Consider the following 26,439-nt stretch of genomic DNA (forward strand, 5'->3'; position numbering starts at 1 on the left):
CACCCCTTCTTTCCAGATCCCTCAAGGAAACAGTAAAGGATCGAAGTCTACATGTGAAGGAAGTCTATCTTTACAGCAACAGGCAGAGATAGCAACTTCCAGGCAGAAGAGCAGCTTGTGCAAAGGCCTGAGCTATGAGCTATGCGTGGGAGACCTCCAGGGTGGCCGGAGCCTCAGATATGTAGAGGGAAACAGGAAGGAGGCAGGGGCAAGCGGTGAAAGGCCACAGGCTAGACACTTGCACTTCCCATCATCTCAGTGACCTTTAAATCAATCCCAACTGGCAGGTATTAATATACCCATTTTATGGAGAGAGAAACAGAAATCCAGACAGATAAAGTAACTTGCCCAAGGAAACACAGATAGTGAGCGGAGGGGGGATTTCAAACCCGCTGACTCCTGACCTCATGCTTATTGCTTCGGCCCATATGGTATCAGTCCCTAAGGCCAAGACCATGGGCTCTGGAGGCAGAATCCCAAATTCCACCCTATCCCTCACGGATTGTGTGATCTGAAAGAAAGTACTTAACCTCTTGAGTCTCAGTTTCTTCAACTGTAAAATGGGAATGACCATATACCTACCTCATATGGTTTTAAGAGAATTAAACGTAATATTTCAAGGAAAGTGGGTTGCGGGCCGTGACAATAGACAATACAAAGTAGGCTGGGTGCAGTGGCTCACGCCTGTAATCCCAGCACTTTGGGAGGCTGAGGCAGTCGGATCACTTGAGGCCAGGAGTTCAAGACCATCCTGACCAACATGCAAAACCCTGTCTCTACTAAAAATACAAAAATTAGCCAGATGTGGTTGCGCGCACCTGTAGTCCCAGCTACTCGGGAGGCTGAGGCAGGATAATCACTTGAACCCAGGAGGTGGAGGTTGCATGCAGTGGGCCGTGATCAAGCCACTGCACTCTAGCCTGGGCAACAGAGTGGGACCCTGGCTCAAATAAACAAACAAACAAAAAAGACAGAGAAAACACAAAATAGTGTTCTTATTTATTATGCTTAGGCACCCTCACAGACTCCCACAGACAGACGTGCAGCCATTGCTTCTGCCTACCTGAGGCCAATGCAGCCTTTGGAGCAAGGTAGATGACAGACCTGGACCCCTGAGGAGCTAATAGCCCAGGCTGGGCAGTAACCTTGCAGGAACAGCCTGGAAACTACCTCCTCCACTCTTTATTCTCAACTCCATGGCCTGGGTAAGTTGTTCTGCAAATGTTTAGTGGGACACAGCCCAAGCAATCTCTGTTCTCATGGGAATAAATGTAATAGAAACAACTAGGGCTGCCAACTCACCCACCCTTTGGTCTCCACCATGAGCTGGTCTCCTGCCCCACAGTACCTTCTGGGACCAGATGGCCTAGAATGTCAAACCATGAATACCAGGAAGGCCTTTGGATACCATCGAATCCCACCCCTCGTGCACATGGGAACACTGAGGCCTAGGGATTAGCGGGGATCTGCTTAAGTTCACAGCATGAGCCAGTGGCAAAGCTAGAACACGACCTTGGGCTACCAACTCCCTGGTCTACTGGAGTTTCCAATTTATTTCACCATTGCTATTTCTTGTTGTGTCAAGCTTAAGTTTACATATTTGAAGTTCAAGAGTATAATCACCCCTGCAAGCCTAATTCTGGGAGGTGGCAAGAACTTTGGAGACAGACAGACCTGGGTTCAAATCCCAGCCCCGCCACTTCCCAGCTGAGTGGCCGTTCATTTATTTATACAGTAGAAAAAGACAATGGGGGCAGAGGCTAAGAGCATAGGCTACAGTCCTAGCTCTGCCATTTCATGACAGGTGAGACACTTTATCAACTGCTGATTCAGCTTCCTCTTCCGTAAAACCTGCCTCACCTAGTCATCCAAGTATAGAATGAGAAAAATATAAATGAAGAATCAGATACAAGGTTTGCTATGAAATAATGATGGAGATTATTGTTACCCTTTTTTTTTTTTTTTTTTTGACAGGGTCTCACTCTGTCGCCCAGGCTGGAATGCAGTGGCGTGATCTTGGCTCACCACAAGCCTCAACCTCCCAGGCTCAAGCAATTCCCCCACCTCAGCCTCCTGGGTAGTTGGGACCACAGGCACGTGCCACCACGCCCAGGTAATTTTTGTATTTTTTGTAGAGACAGGGTTTGCATATTGCCCAGGCTGGTCTCAAACGCCTGAGCTCAAGCTATACGCCTGCATTGGCCTCCCAAAGTGCTGGGATTACAGGCGTGAGCCACTGCACCCAGCTACTATTAATATTATCTTTAATGCTATGATTGGGGTATGTTTTCAGCAGGTAGCAAGAAGCTATCTCCGTCTCAAAGCTCTAGTCCTCCCATTTCTCCTCATGGAACCATGGAGTGTTAAGCTGGCCAGGGCCCTGTATCACAGACAACAGATCTGAGATCCAGAGGGAAATGGCATGCTCAAGGTCAGGGAGCAAGTTAAGGAGAGGGGTGAACTAGAACCCAGATCTCTTGAATCTACTGACTTAATTCCCTAAACACAAGCTCTTACTTTGTGCATGGGCTTGGTGGGAAGAAATGGTGGTCTTTCAGACCCCAAATGCCAAAGGGTAGCTGGATCTCAGCCAGAATGGAACTCATCTTTCCCTCATGGCAGTCCCAGGCCAGAAGCAAGGCGGGGCTCAATGCTGGTCGACCAGGCCAACTGGGCTAGCAGCCAGAGTGGAGCCAAAGGCACAGCTCGGGCCCTCTCACCAGCTACATAATAAAGTAATTATGGGATTAGGGATAGAATTAGTCACTTGTGTAATTATTTTTCTTAGAACAAGAGCAGAAAGGACCTTTTTCAAGAGTTGTTCCTTGGCCCTCCCCAAGAGTATTCACGCAGAGACACAGATGAGTGCACACACACACAAGCACGTGCACACACGCAGCAGTGATGGCGGCGTGTGGAGCGGGTGCTTGGCTTTCTGTGGCAGTGCCTCAGCGGGTCCCACACCTACCAGGCCTACCTCTGAAGGTCAGGGGTGACATTTCCCAATGTCTGCCTCACTGAACACGTTTATCACACTATCACAGGTGCACTGCCTTCCTTCCAGGCCCCCCATCACACAGAATCTCTCATACACCTCCCCGGCCACAGCATATCAGGCCTGGACCCCCAAGCCCTCCCTCCATCTTGGAGGCTAGTGGTACAATTCCAGCGGGATCTGGGGGTCCAGTAATCCAGTGAGATCTTTGGTACTGGCTGCTGTGGTAGGCATAATAATGCCCCCCCCAAAGATGTCCATGTCTTCATCCCCAGAATCAGGTGAATATGTTGCCTCACATGGCAAAAGGGACCTTGCACAGGTGATTAGGTAAAGAGTTTTGAGATGGAGAATGGTCCTAGATTACCTGAATGGGCTCAATGTAACCACAGGGGTTCTTGTAAGTCAAAAGGGGATTTGGGGGAGTCAGAGGAGATATGATGACGGAGGCAGAGGTGGGAGGGATGCAGCTACTAGAAGGCGCCATGAACCAAGGCATGTGGGTGGCCTGGAGAGCTGGAAAAGGCCAGGTGAGGATGCTCCCCTAGCAGCTCTGCCAATGCCCTGACTTCAGCCCCATAAGGTCCATTTTCAGATTTTGACCTCTAGAAGTCTAGAGTCACCCATTTGTGTTGTTTTAAGTATATGGTCATTTGTTAGGGCAGCATTAGGAAACTGACACAGTCACCTAGGGAGGGGTCCTCAGAACTCACCTTTCCCTCCAGACTGAAACACCCTCCTCAAGGGCTAGCCAGACAGACTCCTTGGGGCCAGATGTCCCCTGGATATACCTCTGGGGAACAGGCCTGAGTTGAGGCCCCAAGCTCTAACCTAGAGAGATAACTCTGTGGGGGAAAGCACCCCAGAAAGGTGACGGCTCTGGGAGGAAAGGGAGAGACCCCACCTTATAGCTCCATCCAGGCACTCCACCCTTTCCACATATTCTTGAACAGAGGGCCACCTATGCCATAAACCACACCATCCACAGCAGTAGCCTGGCATCAGGGAAAGAGCACTGGAGGCAAGAAGCCTGATTCTGGCCTCAGCTCTGCCCCTGCATCACCAGGTGGTGAGAGACCAGCCCCTTCCTCTCTCTAGGCCTGACCATTGTCATCATGGCTTACTGTATATCAAGTGTCTTCCATGCTTTCATGCATAGAAAGCCTCACAGGGACCCCGTGAGGTAGCTCCCTGTCATGATGTTCACTTTACAGCTGAGGAAGTGGACACAAGGTGGTTAAGAGGGGAGGCTGGTTTGAACCCAGGCAGCCTGACTCCACAGCCCTATTCTGCCTCCCACCTTAGGATGAATGAATGCATGGACAGAGGACAGTTGGGAGCAGTCCCTACACACAAGGAACAGGCTCTTCAGACCTAAGAGAAATAAAAAAACAGGCTAGGTATGGTGGCTCACGCCTGTAATCCCAGCACTTTGGGAGGCCAAGGTGGGTGGATCACAAGGTCAGGAATTTGAGACTAGCTTGGCCAACATGGTGAAACCCCGTCTTTACTAAAAATGCAAAAAGTAGCCAGTCACGGTGGCTTATGCCTGTAATCCCAGCACTTTGGGAGGCCGAGGCGGGCGGATCACCTGAGGCCAGGAGTTCAAGACCAGCCTGACCAACATAGAGAAACCCCATCTCTACGAAAACTACAAAATTAGCTGGGCGTGCTGGTGCATGCCTGTAACCCCAGCTACTCGGGAGGCTGAGGCAGGAGAATCACTTGAACCCAGGAGGCAGAGGCTGCAGTGAGCCAAGATTGCACCATTGCACTCCAGCCTGGGCAACAAGAGCGAAATTCCGTCTCAAAAAAAAAAAAAATTAGCCGGGTATAGCGGTGGGCTCCTGTAATCCCAGCTACTCAGGAGGCTGAGACAGGAGAATCCCTTGAACCCAGAGGCAGAGGTTACAGTGAGCCGATATCGTGCCGCTGCACTCCAGCCTGGGCAACAAGAGCAAAACTCCGTCTCGGGGAAAAAAAAAAGAGAGAGAGAGAAATTTTAAAAAATCAAATAAAAAGAGAGAGAGAGAGAAAAATAAAAAACAGTTCCTGCCATTCACCCTGGATGCTGGGGTTAAAGGTCGGCATAGCAGTTTGGCAAGTTTACTGAGAGCCTCTAAGGCAGCCACAGCCTTTTACCCAGAATTCCCTTCCTGGGTCTTCACCCCAAGAGACATCATCATCTAAAATACAGGAAGAACATTTTATGCAATGTTCATTGCACTGTTATTCATAATAGCAAAAACTGGAAACAGCCTGAATATCCATCAGCAGGAAAAGGGATGAGTCGATCATGTATTTAATAGAATCCTCAGTAACGACACAGAAGGCAGCTTCCGATACACCATTAAGAGAAAAATGCAGGATAGTACTGATGATGCGGTAGAAATTATGACTGTGCAAGAAAGAGCAAAGGAAAACTGGTGAAAGGAAACACTCCAAGCTCCCAATCATATTCAGGAGTAATTTTTTTCTGCTTCCTGTTTTCCCAAATCTTGGTACTATGTTATTATGGTTTTAATTAAAAAACAAAACAAAACAAAACAAAAAACTGCTGGGCAAGGTGGCTCATGCCTGTAATCGCAGCATTTTAGAAGGCCAAGGCGAGCAGATCACTTGAGGTCAGGAGTTTGAAATCAGCCTGGCCAATATGGAGAAATCCTGTCTGTACTAAAAATAGAAAAATTAACTGGGCATGGTGATGGGTGCCTGTAATCCCAGCTACTCGGGAGGCTGAGGCATGAGAATCACTTGAACCTGGGGGACGAAGGTTGCAGTGAGCTGAGATCGTGCCGCTGCACTCCAGCCTGAGTGACAGAGCAAGACTCCGTCTCAAAAAAAAACCAAAAACAAAAAAACCTGCTGGGTGCAGTGGCACACTCTGTAATCTCAGCTACTCTGGAGGCTGAAGTGGGAGGATCCCTTGAGTCCAAGAGTTTGAGGCTGTGATTGCACCTGTGAGTTGCCACTGCATTCCAGCCTGGCCAACATAGTGAGCTCTCATTTGTATTTTTTAAAATAAATGAATAAATTGAATTTTTAAAATTAAAAAACGGTATTATTTTAAAAATGACAATAACTGCAATGCAGCCCTGAGGAACCCACACACTGAACAGTTAAGGAGAAAGGCAGGAACAGGCAAATGAGGGCAGGCCAGAGAGGGAGTGAGAAAGCCAGAAAGTGGGGTGTGCTGTCCCAGAGATCAAGAAGAGGGAGTGCTTCGGGAGCAGTGAGCCTGGGGTCAGGGTGGCCTGGGACCCGCTAGTGACCCGATGCTTGTCCTTATGCCCCCCAATTGCATTCATAACGCAAACCAGGTGCCAAGAATGATCTAACAATCGGCCCTCACACATTCCCCGGGAAGGCGTCTGAAAAAGTGCCCCCACCATGACCAGTGGCTCCAGGAGCAGTATTTACAATGCAAACCAGGCTCCCCCCAGGAGAAGCGGTAACGTACCACACCCGTGGCCATTCACCCCCCAGTCCAGCCCAAGCGAAACAGAAGAGGCCTCATGTACAAGAGCCTGGTCGGAATTTTCTGGTGTCTTCAGAATAGGACTCTCTTGGTCCATACCATTCACCAATTCTACCACCTGTGTTTCCACAGGGACTCACAAACCACTCCCAGGACCCACCCCTCACCCCTACCCATGCTGGCTTCTTAGGCCCATCCCTCAGCCTCTTTGAGACATGTCCCTTAGATTCTGTGCCTCCTCCATGTAAGCTACACAAGCTTGTCCAGAGAGTCACATCTCATTGGCACAAATTCACCCACCTACACACCCACCAGCCTTTTTTCTTCTGAGAATGCCCCTTCCTCCCTCTCTCCACCCACCTCATCCAGGACCCCAGGCAAACCTCAGCAAAGGAGAGAAGGTCCCCCAGCAACTCATGCCTGACTTCAACATCCCATCCCTGCCTCCCACCACACCTGTGACAGACAGTGGCCAGGTCTGGGCTGCTGCCTCTAGACCCCAGAGGTGGAGAGAGGCTAGGTCACAAAGCTAAAAACTAAACCAGGCTCTGAAGGCCAACTAAGAAGTCCCCTCTGACCCTCAACCTGGTGAGTCGACAAGAAGCAGGGCTGAGTCACTACCAGATGCAACCCCATCACACCCCATGCTAAGAAATTGACATTGCTTACAGCCCAAATGCACGGGTCATCCTCCTGGGCAGCCTGTGGTAATGAGTGTCACGGGGCCAAGGCAGGGCCAGTACCAATTAAGGCTGCTCCCTTTCCTGCCAGTGAGCTCAGTCTCATTACTTTGCTCCATTTTCAGCTCATCTGAAAAATCCTCATTTGAGGTCCCTGGAGGATCTTAAAAGTGTTATTTAAACATTAGCTCTGACACACAGCCTCCCCGATCCACCCAAGGCCAATACTTTTTTCTCCCTGCTTTTTGGCACTGCCAGGAATGAGCTGCATCTAAGGCCCGGCCTGGGGCACCTCAGGTCCTGCAGCCTAGGGCCCCTCCTCAATCTGAACTTTCCCTATCTCCCTGCCTTGTTTAGAAGAGAGAGCAGGGAAGGGAACTTGGTGTCTCCTGTATGGCAGACATGTCATCTTGGCAACAAGCCCTGTGAGGTGGCATTATTATTCCTGTGTGATAGATGGGGAGACTGCAACTGAGCCATCCTCCCAAGGTCACCTAGCCAGCAGGTAGACAAGTTAGGCCTGGAACCCAGGACTGCTGAGCTCCAGGGCTCTTCCAGCTACCCTCACCCACCCCCACATGCTCCTTTCTGCACACTGCCTAGCCCCACCCTGCAACAGACACGAGCACCCATCATTCGTTCCTCCGGGCTTCTGACCCTGGGGCTCGGTCCAGGTGAGACAGATGAGGACAAGAGGGGTTGTAGGATGTAGGGCTTCTAGGACAGGCTTCAGGGAGCACAATTTTTCCTACAGAAAACCAAAACAACTCTCAAGGCTGGTTACAACCCCCTATTCTGACCTGCATCTTACAAGGGAACCTACGAGAGAGAATGCAGTCAGAGGCACGCAAGAGGCACGAGGAGGGCCATGGAAGGTCAGGGAGGAGGGGATCTGAGCTGTGTGGTCAGGGAAGTCAGAGCTGGAAGGACCAGAGTTGAGCCCAATGCCTTCATTTTTACAGGTAGGGAAACCAAGGCCCAGGGAGAAGAGACCTGCCCAAGGCCAAGAGTGAGTCTGGCTATGTCAGGATTGGTATACAGTTTTCCTGATTCTTAGGCTAGCTTTCCTGGACCTAGAAGGATGAAAGGCCTGGAGCAGATGCTGCCCAGGATTACTGAAAAATGAATGAGCAAGGGGATCCAGCACCCCCAGCTAAGGAGGTAGGACAGAGACACCAACACAGTGCATCCATGGGGACTCCAGCCTTACTCGTCTCTCACCTCAGGGAAGGTGTAGGCAGAAGAGAGGCCCTTCCATTCATCAAAGCTTAAGCTCCAGCAGGAGCCAATCAGGGCCTCAGAAGAAGGCAGAAACTTTGGTTCCCCTGGCAACTCAGACAAAGGCATCTCCTCATCACTGCAATCAGCTGGGGTGGGGATGCAGACTGTATTCCACCAGACCCAGACAGGGCTCTCCTCTCCTTTTCTCATAAGAAGGGAGTACCAACCCAATCCCTTTGGTTTTAGCCCTGAAACTTCAGTCATATCTCTGAGCTCATCTCAGATGGGAGGCGGGGTATGGATGAGCCTCACTGTTGGAGGCTTAGGACAATAGCTGAGTCCTCTCCAGTCTGTGGGGGCCCTCCCGCTGCCACTAGGTGTGTGCCTCTGAGATGGGCCGGGGGCTGTGCTGATGTTCATCAGTTCATCACCCCATCCTCCTCTCCAGAGGCAGTGCCAGCTGCATGCCATGGGAAAGCCTGTAGCTGCCAGTGAGGTGCCTGGGCCAAGCCCAGCTGTGGCATTATTCACAATCATGAGCAACTTTCTTCTCTTGTTCCCATCCATAAGGAAAATTAGACGGATAATCTAAGACCTAAGTTTCTCTGGAATGTGAGCTTCCAGTACACACCCATCAAGAAAATAAGAGAGGGAGCACACAGGAGCTTACCTTTCACCACTCTTGAAAAGTTGCCTAGTCTTGGTCCAGAGCCGTGGAATAAATACACAAAACATTCCACTGGCCAGGCATGGTGGCTCACGCTTGTAATCCCAGCACTTTGGGAGGCCAAGCCAGGCGGATCATCTGAGGTCGGGAGTTTGAGACCAGCCTAACCAACATGGAGAAACCCAGCCTCTATTAAAAATACAAAATTAGCAGGGCGTGGTGGCACATGCCTGTAATCCCAGCTATTCGGGAGGCTGAGGCAGGAGAATCGCTTGAACCCGGGAGGCAGAGGTTGCAGCGAGCCGAGATCGCGCCATTGCACTCCAGCCTGGGCAACAAGAGTGAAACTGTCTCAAAAAAAAAAAAAAAAAAATTCCACTAACTGGAACTGGAACTGCCTCTTTGTACATGCTTTGAAGAAAATCACAAGAAAACTGATAGACTCTGAAATACAGCTTCCAAATAAAATTCCCAGCTTTGTTACCACCAAAGGAGGCCAAGCTGCCACCCCTCCTTAGGAGGTATGCACAGTGTCCCCAGGAGGCCCTCCTCATCCCTAATGGAGGAGTCATCATTCAGAGATTTTAGAAAGATTTTCTACACGGAGAGTCAGATAAAAGAGAGGTTTCTCAGGGAGCTACTGAATTCCCAGAAAAGTCAAACTACAGGCATCAAAACCCACATGCACTGTCCATACTTTCGGTTTTATAATCTCATCAGCCACCCCATGGAGAAAGTCTACAGCCATCCAAGACAAGTTCCTTTCTTCCCCCTCCCTTCCCCAAGACCCATCAGGCCCCACACTCTGTCCGTTCTCTGTCTCTACTCACTCTGTGATCTGTTCCCTCTTCTACACTTCCACGAGCCTGAGATGAAGCCCATCACTTCTCACCAGGCCACACCAACAGCCTACCATCCGTCTCCTGGTCTCCAGCCTTACCCTTCCAATTCATCCTCCCACTGCCGGAAATCAGATCACATCATTCCCAACCTAATACCCTGCAGTGTCTTCATCGCTCTCCAGATAAAGTGCCAGCTCCTGGCCAATATACACGGGCTGCAGGAGCTGGACCCACCTGCCGCTCCACTTGCCTCCTTGCCGTCCCCAATACACACAGGAAACTCCTGCCACTCCAAAGTGTTTCATGCCTCTGTGCACTTGTGGTTCAATCTACCTTTCTGAATCCCCCACTGCTGAATGGAAGATAATAGCTCACCTTTACTGAGCGCTCAGTAGGTGCTAGGCTCTCTGCTAAGCCCTTTGCAGGTTCTACCTCATTGATCCTCCCCAAGAAAACCATGAGGCAGGTACGAACAGCAGCCTGTTTACAGATGAAGAAACAGAATCAGAGATGCGAATGAGCCTGGCAGAAGTCACACGGTTGATAAGGGGAGGGGCTCAAATAGAAATCCAAGCATCTGACTCTTAGGTCACCCCTATCCTCCACTCCCCAGAAACAATGTAATGGCCACGTGGAATCAGATGCTCCTAACTGTGTCCCCTCCTTCTGGGCCTGTGGGAATAGCCTGTCTCAGAGGATGACACCAGAAAGGTTCCCAGCCTGTCTCTCTCTGGGTTTGTCCCCAACCCTGCACCCCCACCACCATACAGCACAGCCCCTTGAGTATGCAAAGTGGCTGAGCCCACATCTCAGAAGTAGGGCTTTATAGTTACATTAATGGCCCAGCAATGACTTCCAGCTACTGTCTTTCAGGAAGTCTAAACTCTTTGGCTGAGCATCAGGGACCCCCAAGATCTGGCACGAGTGTATCACTTTCCAACTTAATTATCTGCTGCCTCCCCTACCCACCATGTATGTGATATATCAGTGGGTATTAATTATCTCTGCCATGTCAGTTCTCACTAAAAGCTGCCATTTATTGAGCACCTCTTAAGAGCCATACCCTATGCCAGGCACTCAACCAGCACTCTCTCATTTCCTTACAATTCATTCATTCATTCATCCAACAGATACTTATTGAATACCTACTGTGCGCCATGCCATGTGGAATCAAGAGTGAACATGACATTAAAAGAAAAAGACAAATAGCTACAAATTGTGATAAGCATCATGAAGGAATCAAGAGGTGGTGAAAAAAGCAGTGCAGGGGGTGGGAGGACTAAATTAAACTGAGACGTAAAGGATAAGAAGGAGCCAAGGCGGCAAAGAGCCAGGAAAAGAATTCTAAGCAGAGGGAACCTAAGCATGTGTAAAGGTCTTGAGACTGGAATGAATTTGCTAAATGAATAGAGAAGACTCCTGTGGCCGATGGAAATGACCAATAGAATAATTTCCAATGACCTATAGAGACCAATAGAGATAGATGGCTGGAACGGGGAGGCAGGGACCGGCTCACTCAGGGCTCTGAATGCCATGGTAAGGAATTTAGATTTTATTCTAAGGGCAGAGGAAAGTCACTGAGTGACATAGTCAGATTTGTGTTTTTTGGGTTTTTTGTTTCGTTTTGTTTTTTTGAGACGGATTCTCACTCTGTCACCCAGGCTGGAGTGCAGTGGCGCGATCTCGGCTCACTGCAAGCTCTGCATCCCGGGTTCACGCCATTCCCCTGCCTCAGCCTCCTGAGTAGCTGGGACTACAGGCACCCGCCACCACGCCCGGCTAATTTTTTTTTTTTTTTTTTTTTGTATTTTTAGTAGAGACGGGGTTTCACCATGTTAGCCAGGATGGTCTCGATCTCCTGACCTCGTGATCCGCCCGCCTTGGACTCCCAAAGTGCTGGGATTACAGAGGTGGGCCACCACACCCAGCCAAATTTGTGTTTTACAAAGTTCACTCTGGCTGCCACTTAGAAAGGAGACTTGGGAATATAGATGGTGTATGTATTGTATACAAAGTAATTGGCATAGCACTGGTACATAGGTGCTCACTGAATGTTAATTCCCTTTTTCTTCTCTCTCTAGCCCCCATCTCAGGCTGGGAATGTCCTCTTCATCTAACTCCCCTTCCTTCTTCTGACCTATACATTGCCAGAACTTAAATTTTCTGCCCAGGTGCAGTGGCTCACTCCTATAATCCAAGAACTTTGGGAAGCCAAGGTGGGTGGATCACCTGAGGTCAGGTGTTTGAGACCAGCCTGGCCAACATGGCAAAACCCTGTCTCTACTAAAAATACAAAAATTAGCCAGGTATGATGGTGGATGCCTGTAATACCAGCTACTTGGGAAGCTGAGGCAGGAGAATCGCTTGAAGCCGGGAGGCAGAGGTTGCAGCGAGCCAAGATTGCACCACTGCACTCTAGCCTAGGCAACAGAGTGAGATTCTGTCTCAAAAACAAACAAACAAACAAAAACAGAACTTAAATTTTCTGAGGACATGTGATCTGGAAGACATGTGTCTTCCTGGTTAGATCGGGAAACTGAGGTCCAGCGAGAGTACACAATTTTCCCAGTGTCACAGAGGGGCCTGTAGCAGTGGTGGAACTTTTCTGCCTTCCCCTCTTCCCCCGAACTAGACCCTGGGCTGGTCCGAAGGTCGGGAGGAACGGGAGGCAGCAAGTGTGAGGGCCTTTCCTCTGTGTTCTTGTTCTCTACCTCCGCCCCTCCCCCTGATCACAGAGATGTTCAGAAAGCCTGGTTCTCAGTCAATTATGGTCTCAGGGTAAGTGGAGCATGGGAGGGGGCCTAGAGAAAGCCCCATCTCTAGGTATCCTCTCTCCTTCTGCTTGAACCAGATAAGGGCAGGCCAGACTATAGAAAGAAAACTTTCCCATGGAGGCTGGATGCTTGCTAGGATGTTGGCTGATCCTATCAACATCCCCAGGAAGCGGGCAAGGGTCGAGGCACTCATTTTACCCAGCTGGAACCTGCAGCAGTCGTCAGTGCTCTATCGTTTGTTCAGGGATGGAGAGAAAATGGTAGAACCCCAACTAGAATCATACAACGTGGCTGTCTGAGGATCACTGAGCCCAAAGCCCCATTGTACAGGTGCTGAAACTGAGGTCCAAGAAGGGAAAGGGGCTGGCCAAGGGCCACATACCGAGTAAGCAGTGGAACCAGGACTAGAAGTCTGCGTGGCTTCTGCCTTCCAGTTTCCCAGGAAGCCTCCCTTGAGAAAGGTAGAAAAGGCGGCAGAAGTGAGGCTGGGATTTGGGGGTATGGGGGTAAGGACAGGGCAGCACTGCCTCCTCAGGCCTGCCCCACCCCAGCTCCCAGCCGTCACACTGCTCATGGGTGTGGCCAAACCTGACAAACCAGTCTCTGTGCCAGAGCTGAGTAGCAGAGCCCAGAGCTTCAGGGGTGTGGGTGAGGCAGTAGACACCAAGAACCAGGAAGGACACAGAAAGGCTCTTCCAGGGCCTGCTAGCCTAGGCCACATGGCCACTGCCCAGAGAAAGGATAGGTGCTCACAGCTGAGTGGCTCCACCACCAGGAATGGTGTACAGCAGGACTCACCAGGCCTCCTGTCCCCATTTGGCACAAAGGCCGGCCCTCTGCATCGCCCCCTCCTCTGGACACTCAACCTATAGGCTGTTTGCGTCAGTTGGGCAAGAGTCCCAGGAACTTATCTGAGAAACATGACAGGAGGCAGGGAAACATGACAAATGACATGGAGACACTTCTCTCCCCACAACCATAGCATCAGGATAAAATGTGGCCACTCTCCACCTGGCCAGGTGCACACACACTCTATCCTTTGCCCTCCCCTACTCCGTGAGCAAGGCCAAGGAACAGCTGAGCACACGACGCACTTGTGCAGGGAGAGATCAGTAGATCTGGGTTCCAGCATAGTTTGGTGACACTTGGCAAAGTCTTGGGGAAAGCTGCCCTTCTCGGGCTTTGGTTTCACCACCCTTCCCAAGGCAGGACTAGGTTAACTGCATAGTTTCAGGGGCCTTGAAGGTCTGCTCTCATTCCACCTCCACTCCAGCCTTCCCCATTTCCTGCCCAAAGGAAATAATAAGAGGTTACACCCACCAGTGTATGGGGTCCCTACTGGACAGATCTGGCTTTTGTGTCAGGGGCTGCCTTGCTGGAACCTGTTCCGTCAGCTTTGAGAAGCCAGCAGGAGACCCCTCGGGCTAGAGTGTGGGGAAGCTGATGAGCTACCCAGCCCAGAGGTCACTTCCAGGGCCTGTGAGACCCAGGAGCCAACTGCTAGGCAGGAAGGGACCTTGGAATCAGCCTGGGCTCCTGTGAGCACATGACACATAGGCCAGGCAAATGCCCCACAAATGCCAGGGACTGTTCTCATATCCCCCTTTGGTAGATGGGGAGGAAGAGGACCAGAGAGAGGCAAGAACCAGCCTAAGGTCACGCAGCATGGCCACAGAAGAGGCAGGATCACAGCCCAAGCCTGACCCCCAGCACATGGGCTCCCAGCACATGCTACCTCCCCCAACAGAGGTATTTTTCCAAATTCAAAATCATGCATCCCATGGAGGAACCAAGAGACATGTTTGCCACTACCCCTTGGGAAATGCCAGAGAATGATATGAAGTTCTGCTTTCGGGCTGCTATAACCAACACCATCAACTGGGTGGCTCATAAACAACAAAAATGTGTTTCTCACATTTTTGTGAGAAGTCAAAGATCAGGGTGCCAGCAGATTCCGTGTCTACTGAGGGCTGCTTTCTGGTTCAGAGATGGCTCCTTCTAGTCATCATATGGTAGAAAGGAAATCTAGCTCTCTGAGATCACTCTCTCTTTTTTTTTTCATGTCAGACAGGTAATGCGTTCACATCGTACATTGTAACAAGGTTTGAAGGCAGCACATCTCACACACATGCGTGAACACCCAGTCATCATGGTCATGAACTACCAAAGGCTCTGGGATCTTTTATAGGGACATCAATCCCATTCATGAAGGTGGAGCCCTCATGACCTCATCACCTCCCAAAGGCCCCACCTCTTAATACCATTACCTTGGCGGTTAGGATCTCAACAAATAAATTATAGGGGGACACAAACATCCAGACCACAGCATGTGTTTACCTGCCATGTGCGCCTCTGTATCCCAGTACATAGGACAGTGTTTGGAGTATGGTAGGAACTCCACTAAAATTGGAGTTTTTAATAAAAATTTGTGGACTAAATCAGGACACAATGGAGGAGCAGCTGGAGGCAAAATCCATTTCTAGGCCCAAGCACTGGGGTGGTGGGTAGGAGAAAGAGAAACAGATGAGAGAGAAAATATGAATCTGGCTGTCCAGGGCTCAGGCTCTAGCCAGGCTACATCAAACAGACAGGGACACGGTCAGCCTAGAGCTTCAGAAATCCTAGATTCAAAGGCAAAAGGCAGATTGCCCACCACATGGAATGTATGGACTTCGAGGCCTGTGTATGCTTCTGTGGCTTGCCAAGTTCACTGGACCAGTCCCTCTTTGCTCACTCAGTCTTCAGCTGGACTGACTGCCCTTTTCCTGCTGTGTGCTCTACAGTCCAGTGGATAAGACTCAGCCCAGCCTCTCATTTTGAATCCCAGCTTCACCAACACTTAGGCAAATTATGACACCTTTCTGTGCCTCAGTTTCCTGATCTGCCAACTAGGGATTATACTATAACCCATTTCTTAGGATGAGGATTAAATGACTTTACGTGATACAGAAATGAATCACTTATAACCATGCCTGGCTTAGAGCAGGGGCATGATAAATGGTCATCTGTTTTAATGGTTATTAGCGCTTAGTGATAATGTTACCGACAGTTTCTAGCTGTGATCAGTTGAAGGCCAGAACAGCAATATCAGGGGTGGACTCAAACTGAAGAGGGCTACTTGGAGTGATGAAGTAAGGACTAGCTTGGTCTGGGAGAGAGGACCCCTGGGCTCAAGTTCACCTCTCTCAGGCTCACCGTGTGACCAGCGCAGAGGGTACAGAGGAGGAGGGTGGGCAGGGAGGTGGTATTGAAGAAAGGGCTGAAATGGGCTTGCCCTGGATGGAGGGCAGTGGGCAATCCAGCATTGTTCCTCGCCTGCTTAAAATTCATCAGTGACTCCTCCTGCTCTTCTGAATCAAAGCCAGCCCTAATCTCATCACAGGATTCAAGGGCACCCTGGACTGACATGAAGACACCCTACCCTGTCCACCTTGTCCCTTTCCTTCCCTTCCCCTCCTCTCCCCTCCTCTCCCCTCCCCTCCCTTCCTCTCCCCTCCCCTTCCCTTCCCTTCCCTTCCTTCCCCGCTTCCTTCCTGCTTTCTTGCTTTCCGTCGAGATGGAGTCTTGCTCCGTCACCCAGGCTGGGGTGCAGTGGCTCAATCTCGACTCTCTGCAACCCTACCAGGTTCAAGTGATTCTCCTGCTTCAGCCTCCTGAGTAGCTGGGATTACAGGCGTGCACCACCATACCTGGCTAATTTTTGTATTTTTAGTGGAGATGGGGTTTCACATGTTGGCCAGGCTGTTGTCAAACTACCGACCTCCAGTGATCCGCCCACCTCGGCCTCCCAAAGTGCTGGGATTACAAGCGTGAGCCACCACGCCCGGCCAAAACAAAATTTTTAAGTAAAATAAATAAATAAATGTTACATTCATTAATACATTCATTCAACAAATATCTATTAAGCACCTATATGTGCAGGGCATGCTCTAATATAATCCCAGGTATTCTTTTTTAAAAAAATTGAGATATAATTCATATGCCATAAAATGTACCACTTTACAGCATACAATTCACTCCTCTTGAGTGTATTTACATACGGAGTTGTGCAATCATCATCACTAATTCCAGAATCCCAGTTGTTCTGGCAAGTGCTGAGCTGTAACCTCCAATGCTCCTTAGGAACCTGGGTCTCTAGTTCTGGTTTGGCCCAGATGCTACTTTTCTGACAAAGCTTAGGGTGCCCCTTGGAAGATATTCTCTGGGATAGAAGCAGAGCAAAAGATAGGCACTCGGTACACTCTGTGTTTCTGTTTTTTTTTTTTTTTTTTTTTTTTTTTTGAGATGGAGTCTTGCTCTTGTAGTCCAGGCTGGAGTGCAGTGGCTCGATCTTGGCTCACTGCAACCTCCACCTCCCGGGTCCCAGTTCAAGCAATTCTCCTGCCTCAGCCTCCCAAGTAGCTGAGATTATAGGCATGCATCATCTGTGTTTCATTTAATAAAACAAAGCAGTAGATTTTCCTGGGGAAAGGCCCATCGTATTAGCCCAGTCCAAGCCTTTTCCTAGCCTTGCCTCTCTAAGCTGTCCTGAATGCAGCGATTGTGCGGACCCTTGCCTCAGTTTCCCTGTCTACTCCCTGAGCAGCAAGCAGGCTGAAACCCATTCCTCCAACATCCCACAGAGGGATGCCCCCTAACAAATGGCTAATCTTGTCTACCTTGTCAGAAGGAAAAGACTAGCCTGTTATGTTAGCTGAGATTGGCAAGAGCAGTAGATTGAGACTGGATTTGGGGAACTCTCAAATACAGAAGTGGTGAGTGAGGCTTTACTCTGGAGGCCTTAGGAAGCCTGGGAAGGTCTGAATTGGGGACATGACTTCTCCCCCACACTGGGCTGAACCAGAGAGGGAGTCCTGGAGGTAGAGAGGGACTAAGAGGCCTGCCAGAGGCTGTCCCAGTAGCTGTCAGCACTGGGCACTGAGAAGTAAGGTCAGGATTCCTGGACACTGGCTTCTATCTTCTAGCCCTGCTCTGCCACTATCACCCGTGTAACCTTGGAGAAGTTACTTACCTTCTCTGAGCCTCAGTTAACCCACCCACAAAATGGGGATAATTATACCCTTCCTGCCTTATCTCTCAGGATTACAAGGAAAATCAGATGAGGTGATAAATTGAAAAGCCCTTTGTAGAAAAAAATATAAAGGACTTTGATTCTAGTTCTAGTGTGAGCCAGGTGATAAGGGCCATGGGGTTGAAGGATCCTAAGGACAGAATAATTCTTTCATAATTCTTCTGTCCTCTGCCTCTTTTCCCCTTACAGAAATGCTGGAATTCCTTCAAGAAGGATTGGAGAAATCCAGGGACTCCAGATACCGTAAGAGTCACAGAAGAAATACTGGATGTCTGGACCTTACGTGGGCAACATTCCTGAGGCCTGGGTCCCCCAGAGACATTCCCCTAGCTCTCAGGCAGGTAGCAATCCAGGAGGAATGATCTGTTACCATGTAGAAGAGAGGATGGAGAGCAGCCAGGGTAGCCAGAGTCAGCATTTCAGAGCCACTGCCACAGGAGGAGAAATTGATGGGCAAGAGCAGGGGAGGGAAGGGGCAGTTTTCCATGTTGAGTCTCCACGCTTATGTCCCTCCTTCAGGAGACAATGGCACAGCCATTCACATTTCATGTGACAACTGCATTTGCATCATTTTCCTCCTCTGAACCTCAACTTCCTCATCTGCAAAATGGGGTAATAAAACCCCTGACTCACTGTGAGTCCAGCTCAAGAATAATAACTGCTATTCTTCTATCCTTTGAAACCAAGAGAGCTCCTAGCACTACATCATACTCTTCCCCCAATTTCCCACCTGTGTTGTTTGGAGAAAAATCCAAAGGCACTTTAGGGACAGGGCCCAGGCCTCTGGGGGCATTATCCACCTTCTGACAAATGGATGAGATTAGCTAAGGGAGGGCACAGGAGAAAGGAGCCCCTCCACGGGTGAGAGGCATGTGCTTCAGCCTGCTGTCCAGGGAGGACATGGAGAACCCTCCTGAATGGCTAGTCCAGCCATTCTGGTGCCTGGAGCACTGTGCTATCTGGAGAGAGTGCTGATCCCTGAGGAATGGACCATTCTTCCCGCCATTCACCACCAGGAAGAAGGGAATGAAGCACTGACAGCTGTTGGTGCCCAGGTGCCTTGTCTACCCTCCAGATAGGGCCTGCCCGCCTCACATCAGGAGGAAAGGAAGGAACTGGGCACCTGTGTTGAGCTCTCCTGGAGAAGATCAAACCTCTTCACATCTCAGAAGAGAAAGTCTGGAAGAAGGAGGCACCTTCTGTGGGGCCTGAAAGCACAGCTGGCCACCACACCTCTCATCCTCACCCCCACCTCAGCTCTTTGGTGCTCCCCAAACTTCACTACCCCTGCTTCTCTCTTCCAAACCTTCCTGGAGATCCCTCCCTGAACTGAATGTCCAAATCCTAGTTCCCTTCAACTTAGATCAAATGTCCCCTTCTCCCCCTTTCCCTGACCTCTCTCCTGTGAACTCCAGTTGCATTTCTCCTGTCCCTGTCAGTGGCAATTTGCATGCTGACTGTGTCACAATCACATCTGCACACATGTATTCCCCTCTAGGGGACACAGCTGACTGTAATGGGTTCTAGTACAGGCTCTGGAGCTAGGCAGACCTGAACTCAAATACCAGCTTTAAAGTTTCTTATTCACTTATTCCCTCTGAGCCTCAGTTTCCCCTGGAAAATGGGGACAATAACAGAACCTACTCTCTGGAGTTGTTGGTGCAATTATTATTATTATTACATTTTTGAGACAGTCTTATTCTGTCGCACAGGCTGGAATGCAGTCATACGATTGCGGCTCACTGCAACCTCCACCTCCTGAGTTCAAGTGATTCTCCTATCTCAGCCCCCTGAGTGGCTGGGATTACAGGCGTGCGCCACCATGCCTGGCCAATTTTTGTATTTTTAGTAGAGACGGGGTTTCACCATGTTGGTCAGGCTGGTCTCAAACTCCCAACCTCAATTGATCCACCTGCCTCGGCCTCCCAAAGTGCTGGGATTACAGGTGTGAGCCACTGCACCTGGACTGTTGCTGCAATTAAATGAGATAATGCACATAAAGAGTTCAGCATGGAGCCTGGCACAATGTCGGTAATGTGATTTATTGTGATGGTGACCGTTCAGGCAGGTTCATGGATGATTTGTCTTGACAGCTCCTGAAACACCTAACACAGAGCCATATGCTGGCTGGATGGATTTGTACAGAGGTAGACATGTGCACTGCATAGGGAAGCCCTTTCCAACAGGCAGAGCAGTGCAACCTGGGCCTGGGCTGCCTCTGTAGGTCATGAGCTCCGTGCATACAAGCAAAGGCAAGATGGCCACTTGGCCTACCAAACAGAGGCTGGAGATGCAGTAGTCAGAGTATGGTCTCTGAAGCCAGACACCTTGGGCTTGAAACCCAGCTCCCTTACTTACTCAAAGTGTGGCCTTAACTTAACAGGGCCTCAGTTTCCTCATTGATAATATGGGGAAATAATAGTAATAATAGGACCTACCCAAAGACTGTCATGAGAGTTAAATGAAAGAATACACATAAAGCAATAGAACATGCCTGGCACAGGGAGAGTAATTCAATGCACATTAGCTATTGTTATTATTGTTGGCATTTGCATTACTATAACTGAAGAGGGGAGTTACTGCCCCTTGCAGGCCTATGAGCTGTTTCTACAACCTAGGGTTCCACTAATATCCTAGCATGTTCTCATGGTCTGCCAACAGCCTTCTACTACCCCTGTGTCTGGTGCTAGCTCTGCCCCTACATTAGCTACATGGGTAGGCACCTGACCCACACCTGGCCACTCAGAATATTCCTATCCTCCCAGCAACAGTGATTGAACCACTCAGAGTCCTTCCCTTGGATTGACATACACATTCTAGAAGAAAAAGAGTCTCCCTTTTCTGTTTGGATTGCTAAGCTGGGACAGAGGACAGCTTAAAAGGGAGAGACAAGCAGTGATGGCAGACAGAGAGTCAACCTGATTCCTTATTCTTCAGTCCCATGAACTGCCCCAGGATCCATTAAAGTCATTTTTTGGTTTAAAGCCACTTTGAGTTGAGTTTTTGTCACTGGTTTCTGGAAAAAAGCCATGCCCAACTGTTTCTGGAAAAAAGCCATGTCACTGGTTTCTGGAAAAAAGCCATGCCTAACTAAGATAAGGTCAGTGCTGGCCATGGGCAGGGCCAAGCAGAAAACAGTATTATAACTACTCTTGTGTATGTGGCACCACCCCTATCACCTGGGTTGCAATGGCCAGTTTTCAAAGCATGTTCTCAAGAATACCCTGACCCAGTGGTCTTTGGACCCTGCTTCCTAGAGCCCTGGGAATTTGCAGAGGTATCTCCAAAAGCACCCAGGAAACTAAGAGCCATGAGGAGGGCAAAATTCTGGGTAAACTGCCCCAGAACCAGACAAGTTCTGCTACAAATGCTCACAATATTGGGTTTCTGCTGCCCAAAGAGATTTGAAAAACTCTATTCTAATTGACACTTAGAAAAGCATTGAGAAGTAGCTAGGGCTGATGTGTTCATCTGCGTTCTACAGAAGGAGAAACGAGGGTTCAGAAAGGGGAAGTCATGAGACCGTTACTGTAGAGCAAGAACTTGAATGTGGGGCTCTAGACACACAGGCCAAATAGCTCCAACTGCACCCAGCTGCCTGTGAAAGTCTATTATCTCTCACATTTCCTGTCTCCTTCAGTAAACTGATGGTGGTTAATACCTAGAGTCTCATCTTTCTTGGCCCTGACTCCTACAGAACTGTCTGCCTCTGAGCTTGGCTCCTTGAAAGGCTTCAGGAAGCTTGAGGAACGTGTGGAATAAATGTATAAGCCGATCTCTACCTCCCCTTAATGGAGCCCCACCTTCCCTATGTGCACATACCTTGAGCTCCGCATCTCCCCACAGGTTTGCCCAAATGTCAGGGAAAGGCTGGGCAGACTCCCTCCTGGGAACTCCTAATCCACCTCCTCTGTCCTGGCTGTGCTGTGGCTGCGGACAGAGGATTCCTTGTTCCCGGTGCTTCCTGCCCAGAGATCTCCATGGGGCCCCTGTAGGAAGGAGCCAAATCGCTCCTTTTAACTGAGCTAAAGCCACCCCCTACCCCCACCACCCTCAGGAGCAACATGCTCCCAGCTCTGCCCACCATTCATTCTACCTGTCCCAGCCAGGCTCGGCCGCACTTCATTCCCCATAGTTCCCACTCCCTACAGGTGCACACACGTATACACACACACACACACACACACAAATGGAAAGTTTCCCTAGGGGTACAAAGATACTTCACATCGAACCAAAATTAAAAACCAGAGGACTCCAGAATGACAACATCACAGCCCTGGCAGTTGTGCCTTACTAATAACATCACAGTGACATTTGCATGTTACTTCGAAATTTCCCAGTCAATGTAACTCCATTGGCTGAGTTCCCTCTCTACTCCCTCGCCCTGCCAGAGTCACAGCACCTGCAAGTTGGGAAGAAGCTTTGACACGCCCCAGGCCTGTGGTTTCCAAAGTGTCTTCCATAAAGCCAAGAAAAGGTCAATTGCATTGTCTGGGGGCTGCTGGGGGCTGAGGAATTGGCCAGCCCCACACCAGCTCCAACCCACACTGCAACTCCTTTAGCTGTTTTGCACATTGATATTCTTTGGGGTGCAATGGAAAAGGAGAGTTCCCTGCTGGAAAGTTTGAAAACAACTCATTTAGTCTGACCCTACTTTCCCCCATCCCCTGACCCAACAATGCTGATTCGACTCTGAGGCCAATAGAAAGGAAGGTCACATAGTAGTCAACGGGCAGGGCCAGGATGAAAGCACTCTCTCCTGAATCTAGTCTACGACCTAGGAGTGGTGAAGCAAAGGCAGGCAAAGGCCACGGGGCCAGCTTCCAGGCCCAGCACCATCCTTCACCAGCCACGGTGGCACGGATGAGCAATAGAGGCAAAGCCTGTTGTTGAATACAGAGCTTGATGAATATGCATTTCAGCCCCTACCCCAAAACAAGCCAAAACCAGGGAAGGCCCCCAGCACTGCCCCTGTTTTCAATGCCACCAGAAACAGGTGGCCAAGACAAAGCCTCACACTTCCCCAGCAGTCAAATATGTCAAAAATCGAGAGCCTGAGGGTCTCGAAGACCTCTTCGTCCAACCTCAGCAGAAGGAGAATAATAAGGCTGTGCCTCCAGAACACTCACCCCTCCTCTGTCCACACCAGCTCCCTGGGGGCAAGAACTTCTGTCAGTCAGGCACCTAGAGGGAGGAAACAGCGTTAGCTCCTCAAAACAGGAGTTCATGAGCCCAGCATGTGCTGGAAATTGAGAGGCTGGCATTTGACTCTCTGAGGCACCTTAAGGAAGTTGCTGAACCTGTTAAACAAAAAGGCTTTGTGACAAGGTGGAAAGCAAAATAGAAAGTAACAAATATGCACCTGAAGCGGCAGCAGGGGCCAGGCAGCGAAGGACCTTGGAGGCCAAGGTGAAGATTTGCTCTTTATTGTAAGAGCAAAGAGAAACCACTGGCTTGCAGGGTAGAGGACGGAAGAGGGGCAGGGGAAGCTGCAGGAACATCAGTTAGGAGGTTGTTGTGATTATCCTGTGGAGATTTGACGAGGGCCTAGGCTAGGGTGGTTGCAGAAGAGACAGAAAGAGGTGGACGGACTCAAGAGGTATTTAAGAGGTGGTATCCCCAGAACTTGCTGGTGGACTAGATGTATGGGGAGGAGGGAGAGCAGGGGCCCCAACCTCCAGGTGCCTCCTCAGGTGCCATGGTTATACCCCTGCTGTCCACTTGGCCTTTCCTTGCCTCAGTCTCCCCATCTGTGAAATAAATATGGTTGGAATCAGTGATCCCTCAGGGTCTTTTCTTTTCTTTTTTATTTTTTTTTGAGACAGAGTCTCGCTCTGTCACCCAGGCTGGAGTGCAATGGAGCGATCTCTGCTCACTGCAATCTCCGCAACCCAGGTTCAAACGATTTTCCTGTCTCAGTCTCCCAAGTAGCTGGGATTACATGTGTGCGCCACAACGCCCAGCTAATTTTTTGTATTTTTAGTAGAGACGAGGCTTCACCATGTTGGCCAAGCTGGTTTCAAACTCCTGACCTCAAGTGATCCACCCACCTTGACCTCCCAAAGTGCTAGGATTATAGGCATGAGCCACCATGCCCGGCCTCCCTCGGGGTCTTTTTAGCATTCACATCCTGTTCTGGTGTAATTCACTCAGAGTATGTAAGTACTTTTTCAATCTTCTTTGAGCTCCAACCGCAGGTCAGGCTTAGTATGCAACAGGGCAGGAGACTTGGAAGGAGAAGCTACAGGCACCCTGGACTCACACACTCAGAACAGTCAGTCTTCAGGTAGGATGAGTGTTCCTACTTCATGTAGAATGTGAAACTCAGGTGAACAGGAAGAACATACAGTGGTTTATGAGATTAGGCTCTGGATTAACTCAGACCTGTTTGAATTTTGGTTCTAACACTTACTAGCTATGTGGCCCAGGGCAAGTCACTTTACTCCTCATTTGGAAAATAGGAGTAATAGTGTCTGCTTCCAGGGCTAATAGAGGGGACTAAATGAGATGACGCCTGTGAACAGCTCAGCAAGGTGCCTTATCACAACTGTCCAAGAGGTAGCAGCACCATTCAAAGATGGGGAAACTGAGACCTAGAAGGATGAAATGACTCACTGAAGACCAGGCAGTGAATAAGTGACAGAGCTGAGACCCCTACACTGGCGGCTGGGGTCTGGAGCCCAGCTAAACCACTAGGTTGTACACATACCATTCCCGTTCCTGCTTTTCAAACGAGGAAGTTGAGGTCAAAAAAGAACAAGTGACTTGCCCAAGGTCACAGAGAGAATCAGAGACAGAAGAAGGATTTGAACTCAGGCCTCCTTGATGAAAAAGCCCATGGTCTCTCCGTGGATACCCAGAAAGTAGATATGTGTGGATAGGCTTCAAATTTCAGGGCCCTTTAAACCTGGAATAGGGACAAATGCAAATTGAGGCCAATGGGGTGTGTGTGTGTGTGTGTGTGTGTGTGTGTGTGTGTAAAGCAAACTGAGGCCAATGGGATGTGAGAGTGTGTGTGTGTAACAAATGCAAACTGGGGCCAATGGGTGTGAGTGTGTGTGTGTGTGCACATATGTGTAGCTACCTTGAGAGGAAACCAGGAGGAGCTGATGAAACAAAAGCCTCTTTCTCAGAAGCCCTCTCTGGGGACTGGGCAGGAGAGAAGGGCACTGACAAGCAGGGCCATCCATCCTGCTGGGGCTGAGCTGAAGGCTGGATCTAAGCAAACAGAATCAGTTCCAGCTTGGCCACCAACTTGCTATGTGATCAGCAGTTCTCTCTCTCTCTCTCTCGCTCTGTCTCTCTCATCTCTGTTTCTTCGACTTCAGAATGAGACCGTTGTACTAAACAATGTCAAGGCCGGGCGCGGTGGCTCATGCCTGTAATCCCAGCACTTTCGGAGGCCAAGGCGGGCGGATCACCTGAGGTCGGGAGTTCGAGACCAGCCTGACCAACATGGAGAAACCCCGTCTATACTAAAAATATAAAATTGGCCAGGCATGGTGGCATACGTCTGTAATCCCAGCTACTAGGGAGGCTAAGGCAGGAGAATCGCTTGAACCCAGGAGGCAGAGGTTGCGGTGAGCCGAGATTGCGCCATTGCACTCCAGCCTGGGCAACAAGAGCGAAACTCCATCTCAAGAAAAAAAAAAAACAATGTCAAGATCCTTTCTAGTTATAGAAGACTAATAATAACCATTGCTTACAAGCTCTGGATTTCTGGTCAGGTGCTGCTCCTGCAAACTCGAATGGTGGCATTAGCTGGCTCCAATACCACCACGACAGGGCAGAATGTCCTGCATTCAGGTTCCGGCTGCGTAGCCAGGTCACTTTCCCTTCACAGGCCCCAGCTTCCTCATCTGTAAAATGGAATTTATCTTTGCCTGATCACTTGCAGAAAGGAATATCCAAGGAGCTACCTGAAAACCAAGCAATCTCTTGAGGTATCCTACAAAGCAGCCCCAAATCCCCATCCCAACTCCCATCTTCAAGCTATTTTAACTTCTTCCCCTGTGGCCAATGTCCCCTTGAGGCACATGGAATAACTGAATATGAGCCGCTGGATGCAACAGTACTGTCGTGGCAACAGCCCCCACACTAACAGTAGTAGCAATCACCACACAGCAAATACTTGACTGCTTAGGCATGCCAGGCACTGTGCTAAATACTCACTTGGATTATTTCTCAGGCCATCCCCTCAACCACCATTAGTCTCAGTTTGCAGATGAAAGGCTCAAGTTCAGCAAAGAGAAGTGCCCAAGGTCACACACAGAGCAAGTGAAGAGCATGGCCAGGATGAGGACCCAGACCAAGGTTTTTCATTTGCCATCAGAAGCCCTGAACTCAGCCGGGCACGGTGGCTCATACAGCGGTGGCTGGGTAATCCCAGCACTTTGGGAGGCCGAGGCGGGCGGATCATGAGGTCAGGAGATCGAGACCATCCTGGTTAACATGGTGAAACCCCGTCTCTACTAAAAATACAAAAAAATTAGCCGGGCGTGGTGGCGGGCGCCTGTAGTCCCAGCTACTCGGGAGGCTGAGGCGAGAGAATGGTGTGAATCCAGGAGGCGGAGCTTGCAGTGAGCCAAGATCGTGCCACTGCACTCCAGTCTGGGCAACAGAGCAAGACTCCGTCTCAAAAAAAAAAAGAAGCCCTGAACTCATCCTGGAGGCTATGGGGCTGTCCAAGGTAACATTCCACCAAGCGGCAA

The 26,439-nt window shown here is 49.7% G+C and overlaps 1 protein-coding gene and 1 pseudogene across 2 annotated transcripts in view; both read right to left on the minus strand.

Annotated features, from left to right (window-relative positions):
* EPB41L1 (erythrocyte membrane protein band 4.1 like 1) overlaps nucleotides 1–26,439 on the minus strand; it is a 140,476-nt gene that overhangs the window by 97,728 nt on the left and 16,309 nt on the right. The window contains exon 2 of one of the 2 annotated variants that reach the window (XM_030826822.1): nucleotides 22,858–22,912. The exons of the other annotated variant lie outside the window; for it this stretch is intronic. The gene's annotated coding sequence lies outside the window, so the exon portion shown is untranslated. The remainder of the gene's footprint in view (nucleotides 1–22,857; nucleotides 22,913–26,439) is intronic. 2 annotated transcript variants of the gene reach the window in all.
* LOC115838152 lies at nucleotides 14,719–14,829 on the minus strand (annotated as a pseudogene).

The sequence above is a fragment of the Nomascus leucogenys genome, chromosome 13 (genome assembly GCF_006542625.1).
Source record: "Nomascus leucogenys isolate Asia chromosome 13, Asia_NLE_v1, whole genome shotgun sequence".
Classification (NCBI taxonomy): Eukaryota; Metazoa; Chordata; class Mammalia; order Primates; family Hylobatidae; genus Nomascus; species Nomascus leucogenys.